Raw genomic sequence first — 12,042 nt, 5'->3', positions numbered from 1 at the left:
CTTTCTGTAAAAGGAGCAGCAGTAAGGATCTGTTTGCTACTGCAGCATGTGTTCTTTACTGTCTGTGGTTCAGTATTTCTTTATTTTACTGTGCAGGTTTCTACATTGTGTAATTCTGCCCTGGCAGAGTTCTGCAGAGGCTGCTCCCCTTCCTGAGGGCACTGGAGTTCATAGAATCATAAAATAGCTTGGGTTGGAAGAGAGCTTAAAAATCATCTACTTCCAACCTTACTGCAACAGGCAGGGATATTTTCCACTAAAGCAGGTTTTTCATAGCCCCATCCAACCTGGCCTTGAACATTTTCAGGGATGGGGCAGCCACAATAGAAAATGGAGTCCTTTCTCCTTGTCAGAAGATGAAACAACCATGTGACAACCATGAGTAAAAAACAGTTAAAGTCCATGAGAATTTTCAGAGACCTAAGTAATATACCTGTGAACATTATTGTTTGTAGCTTTTCTCCTGGGTATCAACACACTCATGGAACAACAATATGAGTTCTTGAAGTAAATATGACTATAACCTCATGCCATGTGAAGTCAAATAAATGCCCTTTGCATCTGACATAAAAAATTAGGTGAAATTAAAAGAAACCAACCAAGCTCCACTCCACCCCCCAAAAAATGGAAAAAAAAAAGAAAAAAGAAAAGAAGAAGACAGAGAGACTGAACTTCTTTAGTATTTCATTAGCTGAAATTTCAAGGACATTTAAAGATAAAAATTAGCTAGCTAAATTAAAATTTGGCCCTTTTTTGCAATTAAAGGGGTTTATATCTTGGCAACTCTTTCAAGTTTTCATGCAACTGGGATGTATGTAAATATGTGTGTGTATGCTTCTTGTGTGTGCACACACTGTGTATATTCTGTAACAGCATGCTAGACCTGTAAAAAAATATATGTTTTGCAAGGTACTGACAGTAGTTTAAATTTAAAATGACCATTTTTTTTAAAAGCAACATGAGAACATCATGCATTCTTAATATCCATTTTACTGCTGCTCAGTGTGGCTTTCCTATATGGACCAGAGCCCAGGCTCCTACAGTACAGTATGGACTTGCAGTGCTAGAGGTTGACCAGGCACCCTGGGTTTATACCAATGGCCCCAGCCAAGTGCCTGCACTGACCTACCAATGGTAATAACCAGAATAATTGAATCAGGAAGCTGCTTTTTCTTGAAATTACTTTTGAAACAATGCTAAGTTAAAAAACTCATTACTTTCATTTATTACAAGGAATATATGTTTGACTAACTGTGGGGTGAAAGAATTGTACACTATTAATATTAAACTATATATTTGATAAAAGAAATAATAAAATATTCCTTACATTTCTACACATTCTCCTTCTACTAAAATGATATTTTTCTTGATGCTTCTTTTCCAAATTAACTGACTCAATAATTTGTATTCAGAGCTGGCATAATTTATTTTTCTGGTTCTAGGGTGTTTTTTAATAAAAATGGAATAGTACTCCACATGGAGAGATGATAAAATTGCTCCAATTCACAATTCAGCTGTTCTGCTTCGCATACATTGCTAGTACCCAACAGTTAAGAAATTGTTGTTGACACTGGCCCATACTTTAAGTTCTGTACAGGGAGCACTGAAGTTTCTGAAAATAAACTGCATCTGGTCTTATGATAAACCCTTAGGAACTTGGATAGTTTCTTTCACTAAAGACATCTTAGAGAAAGAGGGTTGAACAAAGAAGACAGTGAAAATTGGAACAAAATAAATGCTCACTTAAGAATAGTGGAGTGCTTCCCCTTGAGGTGCAGCAGATGCAGTCATTCATATTCACTAATTTGCATGTTGACGTAAAGTTGCTGATTGCCCAGTGGAAATGAGAAAATAATTAGTTGTCTAAAGATTTTATATTTATTTACAATACCAGTAAAGTATGATCACAGTAATAATTTATATGCAGTACTAATTAACAGATAATTATGTACGGAAATAAAAAATAAGAGTTTATTTATTGTTTGCAAATTTGAGGAAAAGTCCCCCAACCAAACCTTTTCACAAATTTCTTTTCATGGAATTTTTTTAATTCCCCCAAATCAGCTCCTGCTACTGGGCTAACTTAACAAAAGAAATATAAGAGAAGCCCCATGTGACTACTGCTAGAACAGTTTCGGGTATAACATAGAATGATAGAAGTAGCAAGATATTAAACAGATGTATTGTCTTCCAGGTGCAAGGTTTATAGAAGAAAAGATTATTTCCAATCTCATTTCAGTTGTAATTCAACTATTCCCAGTGAAAGATAAATTTTCACTAAATGGCACCATGGCATTTTCATGGCTTTGGCTTGCTTTAACACCCTGTGAATTAAGTGCCTGCAATATTCAGTTCTTTTCGGTACAGGGAGATGCACATGGAGTTCAGAAAACGTAGAATTTAAATTAGGTTTAAACCTCAGAAACACTTATTTGCTTTCAAAGGAAAAATGTCTAAACTCAAAAATTAAACAAAAAACCAAAAACCTGTTCCTGTTCACTTTTAGATAACTTAATATCTAATTCTTTCTTAGTCTGTCTTATTAGAAAACTCACCTTTTTTTTGCCTTCAGTTCACACATCAGATTGGAGAAGTCAGCATGTGTCATCCTGAGCTCATTTTCTACTTAATATTACAATTTCTACTGTGATTTCATTCTATTATGAACTGTATATAACTGTAGCAAACCAAGATGCTACATCCCTTTTCTGAAATACTAATCTGTTGAAGAATTAATAACTAGTAATTATTCTATTGCATTTCTTTTCTTTTCCAGAGATTCTGTCAGATACTTTAAATGTGTCTCCCTATTCCAAGAAAAAGGACTTTAGAGGATTATGATATATTTTGAACAGCAAATTGAGAATTGTGATTATGAATAAAAAATCCCCAGTGGCAGCACCTGAGAAGGATTTTTTTTTTGTTTCCCTCAGCCAATTAAGGTTCTAAGCAAACTTCATTTAGATCAAAAATTTTTGTTGCTTTATTGCTTTTTTGCATTAAACCATAATCAATGCCCTTTCTGTTCTGATGGCACCAGCTCTTTGACCTGCACTGCAGGTCAGGATTGCTCTGGCCCCAGTGGCTTGCTGGCCAGAAGTAGCCTGGCCAGAGTGCAGCAGAGGGGCAGCATCAAACCCTGGACACGCAGGGATGGGCAAGCATGGCATCGCCAACAGATGAAATTCCAGCCCCTGGCAGTCCATGTGTCATGAACGAGTGGTCGAGTTGCTGAAAGGACCATTGCCAGCTGCATCTGTCACAACGTGTCACCCTCCTCCGAGCCACTTCGCCTGGTGATGGCAAGGAGGGGATTTTGCCAGATGTGTACACCCTAACCCAGCCTTCTGCTGAATGTCTGTGGGCAAGGACCAGGTTTTTCCTTATAATATTTGCTTTTCAACCTGCAAGTCAGGAATCAAAGCAAAGTTTCTGAGTTTATCCTTTACTAAAAGTTCAATTTACCAGTGACACTTAATCTGCCTTACTCCCTCATTTTGCTGAGCTGTGAAACTGCAAAACGAACCTTTACAACAGAAAGCTCACCTGACAAAAACAGCATCTGTGCATCTGTGAGTTGAGAAATGTGTGAAATCAGATTTGTATTTTACTGTCTTTTCCTCTCTGTTCAAGTTCAAGATTTTTAAGAATTTTTCTCATAAATGTTTCTCAGTTTTAATGTTAGTCCCACAGCTGGGAGACAATTAACTGTGGTCGTATTTTTTGCCACAGTTAGTGGTGAACAAATAATGTTTTAATTGTTGAACAGCAACAAAACTCTTTTACTGCTTTTGTTCACACTTCTTTCAAACAAGATCTCAGTCTGGCCCAATGCACAACATTTTTATTTAATTTCATCTGTCAGTAGTGAAGGGGAAATTATGAAAATGAGGATGTGAACTTCATGGTTTTCATTAGGCTGGAGATTGTAGCAGTGGTCTTGGGCTTCCCAGAGCAGCAACCAATGGTTGCATTACATTATTAATTTCCTAGTCTTTTTCCAAGGAGGTTTAAATCCACACAGTGTACTGCCCAGGAATATGTACAGTTCACTCTAATTAAATGTAAATAGATTTTAGATGCTTCAGTTGCTCCTTTTCCATGTAGGCTTTGTAGCTTTTTTGGTGGGGTTTTTTTTTTTTTTGGTAGATTTTTTGCTTTGTTTTTTTTATTGGTTTGTTTTTATCTGTTTGTTTCTAATACAGTGACCTGGTTGCAGATATATATATTTATGTTATGCCTAGGTTTTCAACAAAGAAGACAACAAAATAATTAGAATTATTTATCTCTAGCAACACTTCAATCAACAAGAAATATATAAGATATATTAATTTTATAGATTATAACTTTTATAGATTATAGATTTATAAGATTTTATAAAATCTATAATCCGTTGCTTATGCTCAAAGTTACTAAAAATGTTATATTTCAGATCTCATAAAATGAAGGTTGTTTTCCTCGTTCAGTTTGAGCAAAATTTACAGGTTTTGGCTTATATTTTGACACTAGACATAAGAATCAATTTCTGCAAAAAATATGTGGGAGTATTCCAATTTATTTCACTTAGTGCACTGGGAGGGTAGGAGGAAGTAACTTTTTTTTCTCAATTAAGACATGAGTTCTTAATTTCTTAAGGTTTTTAAACCTTAAATTTATATTTTACATATATAAATTGTGTTTTCAAACTATCCATTAATTTTGGATGTTTTAATATGTTCTTGCATAGCCAGAAATTCAATACTTTTCAGAATCTTAATTATTTTTTCATCTATGCACTAATAATAGATTAAAAAGTCTGAGACAGTGTTTTGTGTTATGAAGGGCTGAGTACTTAGCAATTATTGAATAGCAGTTGCTCTGAAACATTCTGAACCTCATCTTATTAAAAAGAGGACCTCCCTTGGAAGTCATAATATGATTAATTCCGTAATACTTTAAAATAAACCCCCAGCTCTGTGATTGTCTCTCGCTCACAGTAACAAATCAAATTGCGACTTGCTATATTGTGGGATTTATCTGACTCCTTAGGTAATACTTGTTCCCTTGCTCCTCCTCCAGTTTCTCAAAGCCAACCATGATGTAATAACAGCTAACTCTTTGTCGTTGGATACATACGCTTGGTAAAATTTCAGCATGCATTTCAGTGCAATCATCCCTCAGCTGCTTAATGAACTTAATGTGGTCTGGTAGCAGGTTCTGGTACCAGGTTCTGATAGTTGACTTCTCTGAGATGGTGTTGCAACCCACTCTGAAGGCAAGACTACCTGGGGTTCTTGTTGATAGGTTCCTTGGGCTGGATTAGAGTGAAATGGTACAGAATGATCAGTATTTATAAATAACTAAAAATAAAAATACCACAAGAATATAATTAGAGATATAGATATAGATGCTATACATATAGATATAGATATAGATATAGATATAGATATAGACATAGATGCTATAAATATAGATGATATAGATATAGATATAGATATAGATGATATAGATAGATATAGATATAGATATAGATATAGATATAGATATAGATATAGATATAGATATAGATATAGATATAGATATAGATATAGATATAGATATAGATATAGATATAGATGTAGATAGATATAGATTAGATATAGATATATAGATATAGATAGGTATAGATATAGATATAGATATAGATATAGATATAGATATAGATATAGATATAGATATAGATATAGATATAGATATAGATATAGATAGATATAGATATAGATTAGATATAGATATAGATATAGATATAGATATAGATATAGATATAGATATAGATATAGATATAGATATAGATATAGATATAGATATAGATAGATATAGAAAGCCCAGCTTTGAGGAGTTGATACTGTCATAAATCAATAACATGGTGTTGATATTAATAACAAGGTAGCAATTTTCACAAAGGGCAGTTCCAAGCAAGTTGCCCTAATGATCCTTATAGGTTCTCTGACATGTAGGATATAGCTAATTACTGCAGAGAACACATTACAAGTGAGGGGAAAAAATTCATTGAAGTGAATGTATTTGGGCTTGTCAATGAACAGTAACCTCAAAGAGGTGCAAAAATCTGCCACGTTACTGAGAGGTTAGGCAATAAAAGGGCAGATGGAACCTGAAGACAGTTAATGCAAAGTAATGCTCACAGGAGAAAATATTTCAGCTCTACATGGAAACACAGTGATAAGTTCCTAATTAAGTATCACCTCTCAGGAAAAAGATATTGAAGTATTTGTGAATAAAACCAAAAATACACTTATCTTAGTCATAGAGTTAGCTCTGGTCCCTCAAAATCAAGGATGAAATAGAAGTAGGAAATATACAGAAAGCTATACAGAATTGTCTGTGTAGCAACAAAACCAATATGTTAAAATCAATATGTTTGGAAAAGAGTAGAGTATTAAATAATGTTTCTCAGTATTTTAAAAGTTCAAGATGTAGACAGTACCTACTCAGATAACAAGTCTTGTTAGGGTAAACTATAAGACTAAAAAATCCACACAATTTTCTTGCTCATTTTGTGGCAGTGTTTTCCACATTTTTTCTGAAAGGCTTCATGAAGAAACCTATTCAAGCACAGCTGTTGAACATTGTAGTCTGCATGGAACAGCCATCTCATGAACTTATAATTGGCAAAATCTTTAAGGACAGTTCAAGGAGAATCCCTGTGTCCTTGCTTTATTCATCAGCTCTATCCTTGTGTGTTGACTGCTGCAGGTAGATGGATACCTGAATCTCACCCAGTTTTGCAGGTCCTGTGAGTGGAGCTTATTGTAAAAAGAATTAAAAAAAAAAAAAAAAAAAGAAAAAAAAGAAGATATCATTCACTTTATCAAGCATCACCAAACCTACAAGAGCTTAATATTTATTTATATACAAATGAAAAATGTTGCACTGTTCTGTAAGGGCAAGATTTGAAAGCATACCATTGCTAAATATTCAGGTGCACGTAACTGAGTAGAGTGATTTGCTTCTTCCAATACTTTAATTTTGTTCTTTCTCAACTTAAAGAAGTTTCCAGTAAGCAGCAGGCTGTATTCTACTTTAAATTCAGAAAAGTTTCAAAAAGAGAGGGAAGATTGCCTGAAGCTCTCTGTAAGCTTTAATGCTCAGATTCAGACCATTTTGACTCAAGGGCTTTTGAAAGCTACTGAAGGCCATAGATGAATTGCAAAACAAGCAAATCAGAAAATTGATGTACAATTATGCATCTGCATTTATTGGATTTGAAATTGGCAGGGAACAAGTCCAGCTGAAGAGGCTGTAACAATCAGATGGCACATGAAATTTGGTTAGCTCTGCTTGGCAGAAAGAGTGAAGAATTACCTGTATATCCAGATTGGAATGTCTTGGATTAATGCTGTTTCCAAAATTCCTCCTTACCTATGTATTACAGAAAAGTTTTAGAAATTGTGTTAATGATTTACACTAATGTTATCCTGTCTGGATATTTCTCACTGCTAAGGGGTGCTTAAAAAAAAAAATTAATCATTTCAATGCATATGCTTTTTTGGATTAAATATTTTGTGCTAAGCATTGTGTACTTGTAAATTGTTGAGGGTTTTTTTGTCTGTTTTTTGTTGTTGTTGTTGTTGTTGTTGTTGTTTTTGTTGGGGTTTGTGGTTTTTTTCCATTCTAAATTGATGGTTTTCTCTTTACTGGTGAAAGGTATTTCTGCTCTGCTGCTTCCTTGGGAGAATTCATCATGCAGAATAAATTATGTGGGTCCCTCAAATTAGATTGGGTTTATGCCCTACTCTGGCAGCTAATTCATGAATTAGGCTGCTTAAAATGGACCTCATCAAATAAAATACCTTCAGGACAAAATAGGGCTGTAATCTCTAAGTATGCAAACCAAAATGTGCCTAGTGCATTCATCCGATAAACAGGCAGCTAATCTGCAGCTAAGATTAGGAAGTTTATAAAATCTATTTCAGAAAGTTTTAATTAAAATGGGTTCAATGAGCTGTGTCTTGAAATGATACTTCTATTTTCTTTTTACAGTGTCATGGGATTGTAGCTTGCATAAAAGCAGAGAATATGCTGTGCAGACTTGAGAGCATGCAGGACACTGACAGATGGACACACATTAAGTTTGAAACAAAAAAGAACCAAAGAAGCAAACAAAAAAAAAAAAAAAAAGAAAACACAAAACAAAAAAAACCCCTCAAAACCAACCAACCAAACTGAAGCAAACCAAGCCAAACCAAACCAAACCACAACAACAACAACAACAACAATGAAAAAAAAGGGGAATATATATATGTTGCACTAACAAAAGCAAATTATGCATCAACTTTATGGAGTTTTGCACACCAAAGACATACTTATTCCAAATGTTGGTTTCTTTAAATGAAAGCATTAGGAAGTTAGGGTTGAAGTGGTTATAAGAACTATTAGTGAGTATAAGAACCAGTATTTGCTGACTGAAGATAATTCCAGATCTTTTACTAACTGTCTTTTGGAGTTTATGGGACTCATATCTCCTTCCAGTGCCTGATTTCTCATCAAAAACCAAAATATTCGTAAACAGTTGTTTCACAATAAGTAATACGAGCTGCTGGCAACTGTTTCTTTCAGAGCTTAGAAGATATTGGGTCAAATTTTCTCTTTTCTTTCACTGTTTTCATTATAACTCTTAGGTGGTGAATTGTTATTATCAGAATTTAATCACTGAGAACAGAATTTCTAAGTTTTTTCCCCCTTTCTGTCCCAAAAACAGGAAAGCTGTAGCAGATGAAACGAAATCCTATTGTTCATGTGTCATCCTGGAGTAGCTGAACAATTAGAACAAGGTGAGATAGCTGAAAATTACTGAACTACAACTAGAGTTTGTAAGGATGTATTTATTAACAGTCTAGTTCCTCATCTAAGAAATAATGGAATCTGAAATTCTTTACCAAAATTAAGATGATTTTTAACAATTTTAGAGAAACTATAATAAAACTCTGATGATTCATCTAGATATTTATTTAATAAATTTGAAAAACATTCATAATACTTTGGTGTTTTCTTCATATTGGAAAACACTGCAGCATAGCTATAGATCTGCTTGGAATATATCTGCCACAGGAAATGCCCTTTTTGTAAACTTTTTAATGGCAGAATGTGCTAATGCATTTTTTATCCTCCATTGTTAAATAGCCTTTTGAATCTGCCTTTGGTAATAAAAAAGTTTGGGTTTTTTTCTGACAACCTCAGATCCTATTTTGAAATCAGCAAAACAGCTCATGTCTCCTGCCCTACTGGCTTCATACTGTAGTCCAACTTCCTTTCAACCCTACTGTCCCTAAAGGCCTAGAAAATATCAAATAAATCCTACAGGGAATGGAATGAAATATGTTCAAAGAAAGAGATGTCAAACTTGTAGGTAGCAAACTCTAAATCCCTTGATGTTTCCTCTCTCTTTTGTTTTACAGGTGCTTGGGGAACCTACACATCTTTACATTAAAAAAAAAGGGGAAAAAAGGGAACTAATTCTTTATAATGGAAGATCTTCCTTTCTACATGAAAGTTTATCTTCTTTTAAAATATTCTGATATATTACCTTTAGAAATAATACAAAGTTAATCCAGAGAAGTTGGTAAATGACAATTGTATTGCTTATATTTTTACTGGAATTAAATCAACTCTGGTAAGTGCTACTAAAACAATTCAAGCAAGGTGGATGTAATTTCTCCCTCTGTATCTGGAAAGTGGTAAGGATGAAGTTTCCTTCTCCAGAAAATTTTCCAAACTGATAGCTCAAAAATTATTAAAATGGTAGTGCAGACCTGTTCCAATTTGATCAGAAGATCGCAGTCCACAAGGCTCGCAGGTAGGATGGCCCATAATAACTGTAACTCAATAGAGTTGTTGATTTGTCAATCACACTCTCTCCTGTATCATTCTGTGTGTTTTTCTTTCTGACCAACAAGTGAGATTAATTTATAAGCCTCAGCCTCTCTCCCCAGTGGGCAGTCCTGACCTCCATGAAGGACTCGTTCCTGTAACCAGGTTGTCAGACTGGTTTGGGATGAACACCATGGGCTGAATTAATGACCCTGAGCTCAGGCCGGGCGCTGGCAGAAGGGAACCTTAGCCTGAGGTGTGTGTGCTGCTCCTGCTGAGAGCAACACTAATACGTGTGAGCCGGAGAGGGCTTTTGACCTGACACTGAAAATCCCTGCCTTACTCACTAGGACTGCTAGCAGGGGAGATCGACTGTTTGCTATGACTGATTGATGTGTTAAAAATGGCAAAATACAGAAATCGTGCTCAGAAAGGGCTCCCTTTTCTGCAGTGCATCATTCACAAGGAGACCCAGGTACAAACCTGGCTTTCAAAAGATCATTCTGGAGGTCACAAAAATGTGGTAAAGTACTGAAGGAAATAAACGAGGAAGGATTTAGCATTTAGCACTAATGACAGAAATTTTCTCTCATGGGCTTATTTTTCTGAATGTCTACCACTAAGGGAAGGTCTTTATTAGTAATCTCTGCTAGGAACCTATCCTGTCATCATCTAGTGACAATATTCCCCTCTCCTCCCATAATACCCATAAATAAATTTAAAAGATATAAGATGTTGAGAGAAAAAGAATGGATTAATCCATCCTGCCTGGGTTTCCTATATAACATATTATACATGAGAGACAAAATGGATTAATCCATATACTCAAATTCCTTCTACAGAAGCAGCAGGAAAGTTTCAGTTCTTTCCTACTGAGACACTGATTTGTTCCTTCTTGACTCTCATCTACAGCTAGGCTATCAAGTTAAAGAAATATAAGATACTGCAAGAGAAAATATGAATAATCTATAAAAAATAATTTAAAATGTGTGTTATACACCACATTTGAATGTGATTATGAATTTACCGTCTTTTGACTTCTGTTATCTATATTCTTTGATATGTCTCAGGAATAAAAGCTGTAGCAGTCAGCAAAACTACAAAGGGAAAGAAATGACAAAAAGTTATACAAGTATACGTGCTGCTGGAAAGCAGACACTTTTGAAGCTGCCATGACTTCTGAAGAGCCTTTAAGGTGTCAGAAAGTGTAAATTCAGTGTTGTGTGTGTCTGTGTATATGCACTGTGTAACTTACATCGCACTGAGACTTTCATAAGTGATAGAGTTGCTTACTTGGCAAACTGTCTCTCCTTCAACAAGTTAGAATGCAGCAGAGGGATAATCACAAGGCTTGGGAGGGTGAGTCTAGATCAGATGGAAGTGGTTTTTCCTCTGCAGGGTACAGCTGTCATCACGTTCAAATACTGGAAAGTACAAATCTCTGAAGAGTTTGATTTGCTCAAAAAACTGTTAGAAAGTGTATGAATTCTTTTCATATTTAAATATTTTATAATAACCATAGGAGTATTATTCTGGTTTTCCCTCCTCTTCCTCTCCCAGCCTCCTCCAAGGAGTATCCACACAGGATATGTCTAAAGTACAGCAACTGCATCTAATTGTTAACCTTGATTCAATTGATGGAGTCTTGGTCCATAAAGAGCATCGAACATCTTAAACTTCTATATCACATCTCAGTCACTTTAAGGTTTTGTCCAGTTTCCTTGCGTGTTAAGGACAGGTAATATTAAAAAATGAAATTTTCTGTAGTTCTATTCTTTGTAGTCACAGACTTGTGGCATTTTTCTGTCAATAGGTTCTTTGATAGTTTACTCCTGGGAGTAATGTTGCAGTGCAAGAAAAATCAATGCCAGACATTTTGGTGTCTACTTTGGACACAACAGCTTAAGATAAAACTTCCACAAATGACCTTTTCAGAGATGCCCTTAGTCAGTGACTCAAGATGTAGCAAGAGAAATCATCAAACAGATGATCTTAAGTCTCCCAAGCACTAAGCACTCACAGGTAGCAAAGTGTTGTAAACTGGATTTGGTTTATCCTTGGTATTAGCTCCCTTCAATTTCACTGTGTAAAATATTATTGATGCTGCAAAGAAAAAGCTTTTGATAAATATACCTAAAAAAGTCTAAATCAATAGTGCTCTCCCTCTTGCAGAAAGATACCTGGAAAACAGAACAC

Source organism: Fringilla coelebs (genome assembly GCF_963513975.1).
Source record: "Fringilla coelebs genome assembly, chromosome: 1".
In the NCBI taxonomy this organism is placed as follows: domain Eukaryota; kingdom Metazoa; phylum Chordata; class Aves; order Passeriformes; family Fringillidae; genus Fringilla; species Fringilla coelebs.
Note: the sequence above shows the minus strand (reverse complement) of the source record.